The sequence below is a fragment of the Harpia harpyja genome, chromosome 2 (assembly GCF_026419915.1).
Source record: "Harpia harpyja isolate bHarHar1 chromosome 2, bHarHar1 primary haplotype, whole genome shotgun sequence".
NCBI lineage: Eukaryota > Metazoa > Chordata > Aves > Accipitriformes > Accipitridae > Harpia > Harpia harpyja.
In genome coordinates this window covers 81,367,151-81,382,153 of record NC_068941.1, presented here as the reverse complement: position 1 = coordinate 81,382,153, position 15,003 = coordinate 81,367,151, and the positions used below count along the sequence as shown (strand labels likewise).

General features: G+C 41.5%; 1 protein-coding gene across 5 annotated transcripts in view; it reads left to right on the top strand.

The window, feature by feature from the left end:
- The window catches only part of NSD2 (nuclear receptor binding SET domain protein 2), a 104,966-nt gene that overhangs the window by 20,752 nt on the left and 69,211 nt on the right, over positions 1 to 15,003 (top strand). For 2 of the 5 annotated variants that reach the window (XM_052780683.1, XM_052780680.1), the window contains exon 1: positions 4,928 to 5,166. The exons of 1 other annotated variant lie outside the window; for it this stretch is intronic. The gene's annotated coding sequence lies outside the window, so the exon portion shown is untranslated. Of the gene's footprint in view, positions 1 to 4,927; positions 5,167 to 14,598; positions 14,837 to 15,003 lie in introns of those variants that run through there. 2 more of the 5 variants (XM_052780684.1, XM_052780682.1) reach the window with 2 other exon arrangements.

The following is a 15,003-nucleotide window of genomic DNA, read 5'->3' as shown; positions in this document are numbered from 1 at the left end:
AGATAAATTTATTAGCGCACTGAAGTTACTTACACCAGGCTGGAGCATGTTAGCTGCTTAGAACTGGTATACAGCTGGTTTTTATCATCCCAACACTGGGAAACAGCAGGGATATGCTCCTCAGTTTTCCTTTCTCCTGGCCTCTGCCTTCCCCTGAAGATGTATCCCACTCCCTCAGGTCTTCAACTTTCCTCTTCCTTTTGCTCCCTCAGTGACACTTCCCTTCCTTCTGCTCAGCACAAGTGAGGCAAACAGAAATAGGTATTTGCGAGAAAAGTGACATTTACTCCCTTTTTTTCCTAAGTGAAAACGTATCTTGTAAACAGACTGGTGTATAACTCATAGTATGAAGAAGATTCACATTTAACTGTGTATTTTCATCAAGGTTATAATTTCTTAGTCTGAACAGTATTTAAGCTATAAGCTATAGTTCTACTTAAGACATCTCTCATTTAGACAGAGACTAATTCTGTTTAAAATTCTCTAAGCAGATTATTTTCTTTTTCCCAAAGAATCAACTTGCAGTTAAACAATACTATTACTCCCTTTTTATATGAGATTACACAAAACATTTGAAAAGTCTGAAAAGCCTGTACCTTCTCATTTTCAAGTGAATTTAAAAGTAAAAACAATTCTAATACACAATGCTGAATTTTCAATGAACTTAATTAAAATTAATTAGCAAATATATGTGTAGGTTCTCAAGAACGCGTTTAGTACTATAATTTTAGGATGACTATGCTACATTTAATATAAAATATTTTGAAACGCTGATTTAAGTTTTTACTTCATTCTTTCTTCTGCATCAGCAGCTTGCTGTCTCCGTATTAAACAGCATGCGACGTGTTGCATGGCCAAAGACATAAATGCATACATGCCGATAAAGATTTTTCTTAACAGTCATGATGACACATGGACTGACATGCTGAAGGATCAGTGGCTCTATCTAGCTATACCCAACATAGCTAAGGGTAGGTTCAGACAGGGTTCAGGCAGGTTGGAAACAACGATTACTCACTGTTAATCCGAAGGAAAAAACATGGACTGCTGGCCAAAGTCAGCACTTAGGTGATGGGTTGCCAGCTGACAGCATGAAGGAGAGGGTAATGGTGATAGGAGGGACAACACTGGGAAGGTATCTCTGCATCAGTGCTACAACAAAACAGAACAATGGGCGGCATTAACCTTTCCAGTGTATTCACATTTTGAAGTAGAACTACAATGTCTTCAGTGTTTAGCCCTAATAGGTGGAAGTCTGTGAAACAAGAAAAACCTACATTTGTAGATTCTATATGGCCTAGTTCAGTCCTTATCTCATTAAACACCTATAGTACAGTAAAGACTGTGGACATGCTGTGCTGCTGTATTAACTTGGGAATATCTGATTAACTCATCGACTGCACTCACGTAACTTCAGTTCAACTCTACTTGTAGTTATGTTTACATTGCCACCAAGACGATCTGCATTCAGGAAAATATTTACTAAACAGATGATTATATAAAATCCTGAAACAAAAATAAAAAGGGATACAAGAAAGGAATTCAGAAAGCAATCAATCCTTAGGATCCCTACAGGAGAGAAATGAAAACATGAAGCTCCTGACACAAAGATCTACAATGAGATTAAACGTGCTTGCTAACTGCACCGTCATTACAATTGGCCTTTGCCAGGAGAAAGGCAAAGCTTTAGCACAGGGACTGCTCATCTCCGTTATTTCTAATAGTTAGAAGTACCCCAAAACGTGCCCCATCCCCTTGTTAACAGGGCTGACCAAACTCTCAGGGGAGAGAGTTCTGCACTGTTGCATGGAGTAGTGCCCCACACGTAGAATTTGTTTCCGAGCTCTGCCTAACGCAGTGAAACTACAGCAACTGCAATGTAGGCCTTAGCTTTTCTGATACTGTCTGTCCCTGTGGTGGCAACAAAAAAAAAAAAAATCTTCCTTCAGCTTCAGAATTTCAGTATACCCTAACATATGCCTAAGGTCAGGGGCACTGACTACCATTATTGCTGAATAAATGATCTTGAAAAAGTGTTTAAATTGTAAATTATCTTTCAGCCTAGTAACTAATTGATAATCTCTAAAATATTTAAATATTTCTAGAGCAATATGAAACCACTACATTTATTTAAATTCCTTCATTGAGTTGAACAGAGGGATATCGATCTTGATTACTTCTTGACACAGTATATCCATAAAAGTTGAAAGTATGGAGCAATAAAATTTTAGATACCAAATGAAACAGGAGTCATTAATAAATGAATACTAGTATCTGCTCTAGCTGTGCATCTTTTGGTTTCCATGACCTGTTTGGCTATGCAAGAAACATCAAACTGTTAAAAAAAAATTGGCTAATTCAAAATTGCAAGAAAACGTAATGAAGAGAATAAAACCTCCAAGAGGTTCAGTCTGGAAATTTGCAACTACTAGAAACAGATCAGAGGACATTTACTTCAACTCTTTCGAAGCCATCACTCAAGTGTAATGCAGCGTGCCTGTTATTTGTCAGCACAAGCTCATTCTGCACTGCATGTGCATTTACACCGTCGGAAGTTAAAACTTTTTTGAACTCAGTTTTCAGAAGTGTAATATAACTATACACACTTTCAAAGAATCGGCCTCTTTGCATACCGCAGTGGAAAAATGGAGGGATTTTTATTATCACGATATGAGCTCAAGAAAACACAGTTGGTTTTGAAATTAAAAAAACTGCAAGCGCAGTTTCTGTTTAAAAGGGTCATGACATTGGAGAAGTTTGCACCAGTGTCTATGTACAGTATAAACTGGTGCTATTCCAGTTAAAGGTGTTAACTCCCAGCATAAGCTTTCCTGGAAATTCACATGGTAGGTCTATCAGGAGGTAATTACATGGTTGCAACTCTTAGTAGCATAGGCAAGGCCAGTGATCTATAGGAGCTGAAAGGACTAGGGAAGATTTGTTGTCACCTTGACCATGATAGGAAAATCCTTCCACTTAAATCTTAAACAACTGACACAGAAGGCAAACATGAGAACTGCATTATCTGGAGGATCTTATGCATTCGTAATTAAGTACAGAATAAAAATCTGTTTCTCTTTTAAAAGTCATAGATGAATTTATATCATTGAGCTTGAACACAGAATTTATTCCTGAGAGAAAAGTAGATAATGCATTTGTAGCATGCCAGTTATTGATAACTAACCTGGTTTCTTATGCAAGTTTTTGGGGGAGGGGAAACAGCAAGCACCCCTGCAAACATGTCATGCTTTGTACTTTTAATACTTTAGAAGTATTGTTCAGCTATGGAAGAAAAGCACACCTGTATATGCCTTTATGTAGCAAAACAACAGGATTCACATATTTGTACTTCTATTTATTTGTATTGATAATGGTGCCTCTATTTTTAATTAGAAAGCATCTTTTTTTTTTCTGTAAATGCATATAACTAAACTTTAAAAAGGAAGGTGGAAGATAAAATTGTCATGCCTTAATTCAAATTAGCAATTTTAAAAAGTGATGTCACTTTATCTTTTTCTTTAATGCTGTAAATAATGACATTTGGAAACTAAACCTTGTTTGTCTAACACCTTAAAGATAGTGTATTTTTTTAACAGAAAGGCTGTAAAACGAGTTAAGATACCTTTATCACTACAGACAGATTTCCTTCAGCCACCTTGACACTAAAGTTTTAATCAGCCAATGATTTTTTCATTACTAAGTAATTAACACTAAGTTTGCACTGTTCAACTGTTAACTGCCATGCTAAGAAAGGTGCACCCATCATTAAACACACACGTAAAAACATTGACAAACTTTAACATATAAAAGTAAATTAAGTATTATGTAAAATAAATAAATAAATAAATAAATCTGAGCCTTTCTGTAACAGATGGTGTAATTTCACCATTCTCCAGAAAGTATGATGCTGGTGTGTTCCCCTCCTCCATTACATCTGTTTACCTTTCAGAGGAGTTGGGTTAGGCCCTTAGCTACCAGGTTAATACAGTATCCATAGCACAGAGGAACTATATTCTCAGCCTTGTACAGAAAACACAGGTTGTCGCTGCTCCACAAATCCTCTATCAAACCATCGAAAGCTTGAAAAAGTTGGCCATTACCTGCTTTACATTATCTGGTGGGACGGTTCATGAGAATCTTTGTTCCTATCATAACATGACAGATATTTAACGATTTGGCCTAAAAAAATAGCTGTGCTTTCAATTGGCAAATTGCAAGCACATGTACTTATTTTGGTGCAAGCTTTAAAAAAAAAAAAAAAAAAAACAAACCAGGCCATACTTTGAGAAGAGACAGCCCGGGTAATTCGCAGCCAGGCGCACTTGGGTTCTTACAACCATCGGACAGCCTCGAAATTGTGTGCAGTTGTACAGAAAGTCAAAACATTTGGCTTAAATCAGGATTTTCAGAGAGCACACGTGCACGGTTGCTGGGGCCAGCGGGTGAGGAGGGCACATTCACCAGGCAGTGCGGCCCGTGGCGAGCGTCCCTGCGCCCAAGGGGGCAGATAAACACCGATATTAAAAAAAAGTATTTATAAGACACAAGTGTTTTCCACCGACCTCTGCGGGGCCGGCTGGCCCTCGACGCGCTCTCGCCCACCTGGCGACGCCACCGCGGCGAACCAAGCCCCCCCTGAGCGGGCCGGGCCCCACACAGCTCCCGCCTTTGGCCCCACCTCGCCCCGCGGCCTTCCCTCCCCTGGCACCCGGCCCGCCCTCCTCTTCCTCCCCGCCGCCGCCGCCGCCCTCGGCGGCGGCCCTGTCAGGGCGGGCGGGCGGGCGGCCCTCGGCGCGGGCCGGGGCCCCGCTCCCGCCGTCCCCGCTCGCCCACCGCCGGCGGGGCGGCTGGCGCTGCTCCCGGCCGCCGCCGCCGCCGGGCCGCTGGGCCGCGCGTGCGGGCGGCTCCGTGCGGGGGGATTTGAAACAGCCGCTCCAGGGGCAGCGCAGCGGCGGCGCCCAATCAGCGGCCTGGATTTTTCGCGCTGGTTCTGGCCGGAGGAGGGGGCGGGGCCGCCGCGCAGGATCGCCGGAGCCGCCGCCGCCGCCGTTGCCGCCGCTGTTGCCGTGTCGCTTCAGCTCCCGCCGCTGCCGCCGCTCCCCGGCACCGAGCTACCGCCGCCGCCTCCGCCCGGCTCCCGGGGGAGAAGGATGCGCTAGGGCACAGGTCAGTAGGCCGGGAGCGCGGCTGGCTTCCCCCCCCCCCCCCCTCCCGCCTCCCCGGGGAAGGGAGGAGGCACCCGGGGCACGTTCCCGCAGGCCCCGGGCGGGAGGCGGGAGCGGCGGCGGCGAGGCTCCCTCGTCGGCGGGGATGCTGCCGCCCGGCCCCGCGCCTCGCCGCGGTCACCGGGAACCTCCTCCCGGGCTGGGACCGCGGGCCCTGCCCGGTAAAGCGCTGTGGAGGCGGCGTGGGGGCCGGGGGTCCCGTCGCGGAGCATCCGCTTCCCTCGGGGACTCCCCCTCCGCCGGGGCTCCGCTCCCCTCAAACTTACCGCTGGCGCCCCGCCGTCTCCATCGCCCGCCCCTGCCCGGGCAGCCCGCAGCGCCCGTTTCCCCCTTCCCCGGAGGAGGGTTTTTTTGTTCGCCCCCCCCTCCTCTCCTCCCTCCCCCCCCCCCCCCCCGCTACCTGGCCCTCGCTGAGGGGCCGCGGGCCCCCCCCCCGCCGCCCCCGCCCGCCCCTCGCCTGCCCCCCCCCCCCCCCCCCCCCCCGCCCCGGAGGCTGCCGCAGGATTTCTGCTGCTGGCTCGGCCTGACTCTTGGGTGGCGGAGGAGCGGAAAGCAGCGATGCCGAGCCGGAGTCCCGGCTGTTGTAGCTTCATCCTTTCCCCCCCTGCCCTCCTCCTCCTCGGCGCTGCGGGAGGTCGGGGGCAACATAAAGGGGTAAGGGAGAGGTGTCCACCCGTCCCACCTCCCTCCCCCAGGGAGAGGGGGGGGGATCAATCACTGCAAATCAGAAAGAAAACCGGAGGCGGGGGGGGGACGGGACCGATGGGAAGGAAAAAAAAAAAGCCTCCCCCAGGGTTTAAACCGCCTCCTTAAGGGGTGGGGTGGCTGCAAATGCCCCCCCTCCCCACCCCCCCGTGGCGGTGAGGGTGTGGGGAGGTGGAGGCTGCTCCTGCCCCTTCCCTCCGGGTAGGACTGGGATTGTACGGCAGCAGGAGTGAATGTAACTCTGGAAATGTATGGAGGGGGAAGCCATGTTTGATTTATTCCTCCACTAAACACTGGTGTGATGATCCTTCTACTTACACCCTTCTGCAGTCCATCCTGGACCTGTATGGGAGGAGAGCCTTGTTAGGAAAACGGAAAGAAAACATTCCTGCGAAGGCGTGTGGGGTCGTTGGCTCAATCTTCATTAAGTATAAGAGGATAGGGCTCTTGTAACTTGAATTGATATTTGTGTGGTAAAAGAGCCTGGGGAACTTGTATTCCCAAGGCCATAGTTACAGCTCATCCGCTGTGGCTTTACCGCTCTGGGGGTGGAGAAGGGAATTTGCCACACTTCTTGAACGTATTTATACTTGCTTTTTGGTTTTGTTTTTTTAAAATGTGTCGGCTGAGAGGAGGAGTAAATACTAGTAAAAGTGCAGAGACAGTAAACACCGTATTTAAACAGATTTCACAGAAAACGGGCCTCTTGCTAACAGGCATTAAACAAGCAAGAGGCTGGTATCAGTCATTGCCCATGCATTTTGTGTGCGTGAACAGTTTCCTTATTGGCATTTGCATTAAAATTGGTTTATAATGATTCTTAAATTTAGGAGCTAGTGCTGCCCATGCTGAGTAAGCTAAACGAGGTCTGCTTTAAAAAAAAACAAGGAAGATATGTTTGGCGTTTAGCCTTTTCAGACATCTAAGGAAGGTAACTGTAAACACTGTAGGGTGGCAGTGAAGTTTGTAATAGATTTTGCAGAGTCCTTGCTGGTGGTTTATGCGGACATATATATGCTTACTAAAATTCCTTAAACATGGAATGTGTGGCTTCAGCTGCAAGAATAAATTGGTTCTTCACCAAAATGTTCGTACGTTAGTAGAATCTCTGTAAATTTATCGCTGAAGCTATTATTTGCTTGTTTTGCTGTGGGAATTTTGCTCAGGAAATGCAGCATATCAATCTTAATAAACTCCTCAATTTCACAGTGTGGTATTATTTGACTGTTGGATGTAATCATTGAATAAAACCACTGTTTTGCAGGACTACTCAGGGCTCAATACTTACAGCATATGCAATTTTTGGTTGTTTCAGTAAGCATCTATATCGCATATATTAAAACATGCTGGGATTTTCATCTAGTATGCAGCCGTCAGAAAATATGACAGTATTTTTCAGTATTTGAATATAAAAGCTCTGGATATTCCTGGAGACTATATGGCTAGTTCTTGTCAATGTTATAGGACTATACACCCTCATACATACTCGGAAAAATGCAGGTATTAAAAGTACAGTAAAACCGACTAATTTATCAAATATTATTTGAAAATGTCAGAAGAAACTAGGTCATTATACTTTAAGGGTGTAGATTTAAAGTAGTTTAGAAAATGGAAATTAAATGTAAAATATATTTCTTTTTAGTTCAATATGAATCCAACAAACGGCTAGTAAGAATAAAAAAAATTCTGTTTTAATATCTGTAGGGCTGTGTGCTTTTTCTGAAGCCAGTTGTTGTTTTGCAGATGAGACTATTGCATTTAAATTACTGCCTGCGTGCAATAGACTGGATATTCCAACAAAACAACCCCACTTTGTTTTAGACTGGAAGCAAAAATTATTATTGAGGGGGTTGCTTTCTAATATTTGGGCGATGAAATTGATGTGTATGGGTATACATACATATATATGTATATGTGTGTATATAGATATTTTTATATATATGTGAGTTTGTGTCCAAAACATTGCGCTAACAAAATAGCTAAGGGATGGCAAGAAGGGATTGTTTTTCAGTGTCCTATTGTTTTGTGGCCCATTCACCTCTCACTTTTGCACTGAGCCTGCTTTTTGTTCCACCGGTGTCACTATGTTTCCCAAGTGAGGCCTTATTTCTACAGACTGGTAAATGCGTGTCTTTCCTTGTGGTCAGTTAAAACCTATCGACTGCATTGGGACTCCATGTGTATGTAAAGGTTCACCTGCTCTGGTCAGATTACTGGAGCAAGGATGTAGTTTATGATGAGGAGAAGATACAAGCACAATTCTTGAAGCATTTCCGTCACCTCTGGTCATTGCTGCTTACATAACTACAAGACACCTCTTAGGTTTTAAGCATAGAAGATGGTTGAATGCATGAAAACTGCAAGTATTTTCTGTGTAGAACAAGGTAAAGTGCCTAGCCTTTTCGAGGAAAAAAAAAATTCACCTCTCCTTGAGAGCACTGTGCTGCACAATGGGAAGCATCCACTAAGTGGTATTGCTGAAAAGAACAGACACCCTAACATTCAGTAATCAAACATCGGTAAAGAAATGCTTGGTGGGACTAACAATAATGCAGTAGATGATGATGACGACTGCATACTTTAATACTATGTTTGTGGCTATACTATTTGAGCTCTTTCATTACTTTTCTGCAAAGACAAATGAAATGACCTTACTGTTGAGTAAATATGATAGATCTGGTATAATTCTCGAATCTAGCCTTTGGATGAAGGAAGAGTGGAGATACCGAAGTGGATCTAAGTGGATAAGTAAGTCCATGTTTCTAGGAAGCATCACTTTCCACTTAGGATGTAGCTTTGAGAAGTGTCTTCACCGAGGATGTGCTTGGAACCTCAGTGGTGTAAATGAGAAGGTGGAGATGGAATATGGCACGAGGCTAAGCGGTCAGGTGGTAAAGTGGAGAGAGAAAATAATTTTCCATCAGAGCTTGGCATGGGAGTCCAAATTTCCTTTGGTGCATAATTGTGGAGAGCTTGGGAGAAAGGGGGTGGGTGAGGAGAGCCTTGTTGATCTGCCAGTAGTCACCGTGCAGCTTGTAAATTTGTATAGCTGGTTGAATGGGTTGGTTAGCTTTTTTATAAAATTAATGGTTGCTTGGAAGGCTTTGGTTCTGAGAACATTTTTGAAGGAAAAGAGAGAAACTACCTAAATTCCCCCTTCACGGTACCTTCAAATTAGCTTCGCTATGACCTGCAGTCATTGGAGGTAATAAGACAGCTGTGTAAATGTATTTACCTTTTTCCTTCCAGTTTACACTGACAGAAATGACGAAAATGATATATCAAGTGCTATTTTTAATGTTCTTACCAAGTTGATGGTGTCTAGCATAGTTATTTTATATTTTTTTAGCATCAGCAGGGAGGGAAGTTTTTGGAATGTGTTATAAGGGAAACTTAGACCATACTCTATTCTGCTGCCTTTCTGGTGAATAGAAAGCTACAAAAATACGCAAGATTCCTGGAAAACGGATCATATATACTAATACCTTGTGTATGGCAATGATAGGTTAATGCATAGTCCATCATGTATTACTTTGCTCGCAAGCAACTTTAGCACAGGTAATCTATTGACTCTGGAACATTTGAAAAGCTGCTTCTGTCAGAAGTGTGTAACAGAGTATACCATATACTGAATTTTTTAAAATGCATTTTGTGTGCAGTAAACAAATACCTGTTAATCATGGTTGAACCAAAAGCAAGATTTCTACTATCCTTCTTGCTAATGTTGGGAAATAATACCATTACGTGGAAATTGTTCTGTTAGTACAATGGTGTGATGAGCTACATGTGAAAGTAGATGTTTGAAAATCTTTTTGAACGTTTCATAGCAATCAAATTAAATTTACTAAGTAGGGAAAAGCCCATACATACTTCAGAGTATTCTTATGTTGGGCAAAATTACTTTGCTGTGGGGCACCATTGATGTAGGTTCTCGTATTTGACATAATTTGAAACTGATAAAATATATAAGTGACTTAAAGCATGTGTTAAATTGCAAGGGTTACTCAACAGGTGATGGCTCAGTTTCTAGTTTTGTCCCCATCCTTTTAACTTGTCCTATTTTTATCTTGGTGCAAGATAGCAATTTGATCTTGTTTTGAACTTTGGTATTCAGCTCCCCAGTACAAATTGGAGCTATTTTATATTCATCCATATTTGGGGTAAGGATACATATGTGGCAAATGACTGGGAAACTACAGCATGATATGCTTTTGAAATAGACTTTCATAGAAGCTTTAACGTTTTTCTTCTGTTGTCTGTGAAGGATACTGTCAGTTTTCTGTGTGGCTCTTTGGGGAAGCACAGGGTGGTCTTGTTCTGTTGGCTGGCAGAGTTGGCCATTTAACTGTCTTTGTGAAACCTCTTCTAGCCTGTGCCTCATATCAAAATACTAAAATACTGATATCTCACATCTGTGCTAAAACACACATAAAAAAAAATCTGTGTTTTAAAATAATAATCATCTTTAAACATATTTGGCCTTGAGGGCTAACATCAGAATTCCATGTTTTCTTTCCTGTAGTCAAAAACATAATAGAGAGTGAATGTTGGCCTGCTCTCTGAGTTCTGCCTTACTAAATAAGAGATACATCAAGGAGCAGAAGATTAAATATTTTGTGACAAAAATGTTTTCAAGAAAGAAGGTTGAGGTTAGGGAAGATTTTATTAGAAGTATGAGCTAAATGCCATTTGAAATATTTTGAAAAGCTACTGATTAAAGAATAAAAAAAGCAGTAGGGAGGAGATGCACTAATGCAGCCTCCTAGCATAGTGTTTGGGACCCATTTCGTTTATTTATTCATTATAATAAGTTGAAGTTGAATAAATGTTCGTGCTGTGGCATGGGTTAGTCTGTGGAGCTGAGGTTCCCAAGATCGTGTATCAGATAAATCAATTATGGAACTTGCCAGCCTTGGTGGGATGCCATTGGAGCAAAGAACCTGACTGCACTGGCACTCAGAAACATCTAAATTGGTGAGTTATCTCTGTAGTAAAGAATGCACAGATTCTAGTCTGATAATAAAGCCAGAGGGATTTAAGCCAAAGTATGAACCTTGGAGAGCAGTGTAGGATGAAAGATATGAATATGGATCATTTCGCTGTATGGAGTAGTTGCCAAGAACTTTCAATCAGATACTTCAGAATGAAATTAATGTTGTGATTTTTCTGTGGATGCAAAATGCAGACCATCAGAAGCTGTTTTATAGTAGCACTCCTGAACAAAAACAAATGCTGTGATTAAACATGAAACATGACTGAAATTCAACAATAGTGCAAAAAACAAGTAGTAGGCTTAAAAAGTGTAGTAGAAAGTGCACATACAATAGCAATTCATCAGGTGAATGCTTGGTTCAAAAGTGGTAGTGATAGCTGAGCCTTCAGAAACTCTGCAAGTAAGGATAGGAACTACAATTGCTTAACACGACTTACTTCTACAGTCAAAACTTATTAGATTTTCCCATAAGAAGTAGGTACAACAGCATTTGTCTGAAGAGCTAAATTTGATAAGGCAGTGAAGTAATCCACAGAGGTAGTGCTATGCTGAGAGAAAGGACAGCAAAAATGGTAAGAGATACCCATTGGAAACCTCTCAACACAGAAGTTTTGGAAAGTGGACAAGAAGGAATTGGTTTGTTGGACAGGAACGTGTTTTATCTTTCTGTCTCCAAGTTAAATGGGTGAGCTACACTATATCTGCAAAAACCTAAAACTTGCCTCAAATTCCAGACCTTTTACCTGTAACAGTTATGCTGATCGCTCTTCTGGAGAGATTCTTGATGTAGACATAGCAAAAGAAATAGAAAGGGAGTTAAGAACCATGAAAATGGTGGTAATGCATTTTGGCAAGAGCATGTTAAAACCCCAGCCCAGGGAAATACTTCAAATAATGTCCGAACCAGAAAGACCACTTAATAGCAAGTATTTGGATTTGTTTGGGGAGTGTCTAGTGTTCCAAGTCTTGAGCCTTGTTTGAGTGTTCCTGGCATACATCAGTTGTGTGTGTGTGTGTTTTGCTTCAAGGTAATACATTGATGGAATAATTAACATAGTCTCATGTATATAGTTACAGTCTATGTGTAAAGTAGACCAGAATTAGCACAGTATGGGCAGGATTACATTCTAGATATAGTTATTGGTTGGATAGGGATATATACAGTTCTTGATGAAAGGTGCAAGTCTATAAGTAAAATTTCATAGTGCTGTTGAGTCAGTATTAATGACCTCTGAACTTTACCTTCCAGTTCTTTACTTAATGTTTGGGGATGTGAAGTTGAACGTACTGGGTGAAAGAAATATATATTTTTACATGTTACCTGTCCACATTAGAGAGGTACGTTACCAGTGCAATGTGAAGACATGGCCAAATACTGCTCTATGATAAAGACTATGATACTCTTCTATGTGTGCATATAGCTAGGCTTTCATACAATTGACAAGGCCTCATATATCACCAATGTCACAACGCTGGTTTTTAGAATGATTCCAGTGCACCAAGTGTGCTTCTGGAATCTAAATCCACTCACTTGGGTGAACAGGTTTTAATGCCATGATAGACAAAAGATAGCAGAGTTTTAAGGGTCTAGGCAAACTGGTTGTATTGTCTATTAAAATTAGTTGCTGTCTGGTCTGATCTGGGCAACATTGTTTATATCTGTAGAGGTGTAGCAGATAACGTTTTGTTAATACTACAGTTTGATTTATTACTTATATTGATAACTTATTTTGTGGTGTCATCCCAGATTTGATCTTCCCTTCTCAGAATTAGCACGATCGGAAGTTTTCACGATACTCTTGGTGAAGCTTCAGGCAATTGCTATGCTGTCATGACTACATGCGGGAATAAGGGCAGAATCATTTGCCACAGTGAAGAGGAAACAAACAGATTATAGTGCGTTTATCTACTGCAGTGAGTATTATGTAGAACCAGAGGATCCAGGTCCTGAAGATATGTGCAAGGAGTGGAGGTAGGATGCTGAAAAGAAAAAGTAGTGGGATTAAAGAAGGGGTGGGAAATTGAAGTAGGCTTGGACCAGGTGAAAAAGCAGCGTAAATAAGGAAGGAACTCTGCACCTAAGTGCTGAGCTAGTTGAGTTTGCATTTGGTTCTTCATTCCCAAGCTAAGTAGAAGCCAGATGCACAACTCTGGCCCACCTGAAAGACAGAGAGACATCATTTCATTGGTGAGTAAATACCTAGACTGAATGAGTATTCTGGCTGTACTGAATTGACGAGTCCTGTTTTGCTAGAGAGGGGCCATTCCCTTCAGCTGAACCATTTGGAACTCTCCAGGAGACAGAAGAGTCTCAAGTTTGTATTTGAAAACATAACTTTTTTTTAATTTACTTTCAGCCATTTGTTAAGCAACTGTTGAGGGCTACCTTTCAGTGTTTATTAAATACTGGTGGTAAATCCAGTCATTCCTACCGTTTTAGGCACCAGTGTTTCTCTCTGCTTATCTGCAGAGGAGAAGCAATTCTTTTCTATTTGATTTGTGGTCCCACCACAATAGTATCTGTATTTTGTCTTCAGACAGAAATACAGTGTTTTGCAAGAATTTGAATTTACTCAAATCTGTCTCCTTCCTTCACCACCCACCTTCAGCCGCAGGAGTGGAACTGACAAAATTAAATTTCTGCAGCAGTGGAGAAGAATATTTCTTCTGATTTTGAAGAAAATTAATTAATGGGGGGGAGTCCTGTTACAGAATCTTCTAGCCTTATCCTAAGCAGCGAGGGTTGGCTGCAAAAGCCTTTCCTGAGGAGGAACAACAAGTCAAGTCCATAAGTTTTGTAAGCTTGCTTTCTGCAGTAGCAAGTAATATTTAAAGTGAAGAAATTCTTCGCTTGCCATTCTACAGTTCTTAGCTGTACAAGCTGGTATTGCCTATTGCCTTCATGAGAAGGCAATAAATAATTGTTTCAGTTGATGAAAATAGGCTGTAACAATTAAGTTCTAAAATTTTATCCATTGGAGCAAAAAAAAAGCAACCCCAAAACAAATTAGAAAAGATTGATACTAATTTTTTTCAAAAATAATTGGGTGGCAAATAAGCGTAAGTGCAACTGTAAGTACACTAACCCTTTTCACACATTTTTCAAAATATGCTTGATCTTTTTGTGCAAATGTATATTATGTCTCTATATAAACATTAATATGTACTATAACTGTAAGGAAAGTTTCATTTACTCACTTAAAAATACTTTGTAGGTCAGCCTTGCCAGCTGACTGGTTAATGGAAATCATTGTATATCTACTGCAAGACTAGTGAAGTCTCTACTTCAGGTGCTTTTAAACTCAAAATTGGCTCCTTTGGACTAAAGTTTCCTTTTTTTTTTTTTTTTTTTTTTTTTCTCTCTCTCTCCTTTCCTAAGTCTTTTCTAAGACTAGTGGTAAACTGTTAGAAAGTTTTGGTATAATTATTTTCACTTCTCTGTCAGCTACTACAGTAACAGTTTTCTTCATGAGAGATAATGTTTTTGAATTTGCTGGCTAGAGCTGGTTTGTAAAAAAATTTTTTGCAAATCCACAATGCAATTTTCAGTTATGTGTTTTCTTCTAAAAGTAAATTCTGTTTGGATCCTGTAGTAATTTTTCATTATTTTAATATAATGAAGAACAGTACTGCATGATAGTAAACATGTCTCGTCTCTACCTATATTTTAGGGGGTTTGTACAAGATAATGTGAATAAGCATACTCAAGTTTTCAAATGTATTAGCAAGAATGTGTTATAACTTTACTAATCTCTGTAAGTATTTTGTCTCATTCTGATCTGAAAATAGGAATAACCTTTGGTCTTAAAATTGATGAGAGAATGGAGAAGACTTATCTGAAAACTATCTTTACAGAAAAAAGCAGCAGCCATCTATTAGCTTTTTCAGTGCCAGCTGAAAGCCTGATTTGTAGGTAATAAAAATAGCTTTTGTGGATAAAGTTCTCTTACTGTGAATTTGTATTTAGGTGTGTCATCTTCCCCCTCTTCCCCCCCCCCCCCCCCCAATCCCAAGTAATTCACCTGAGAAATGGCTTTAAGAAAACCCTTAGAGAAAACAAAAGTGGTATTTTAATAGTGA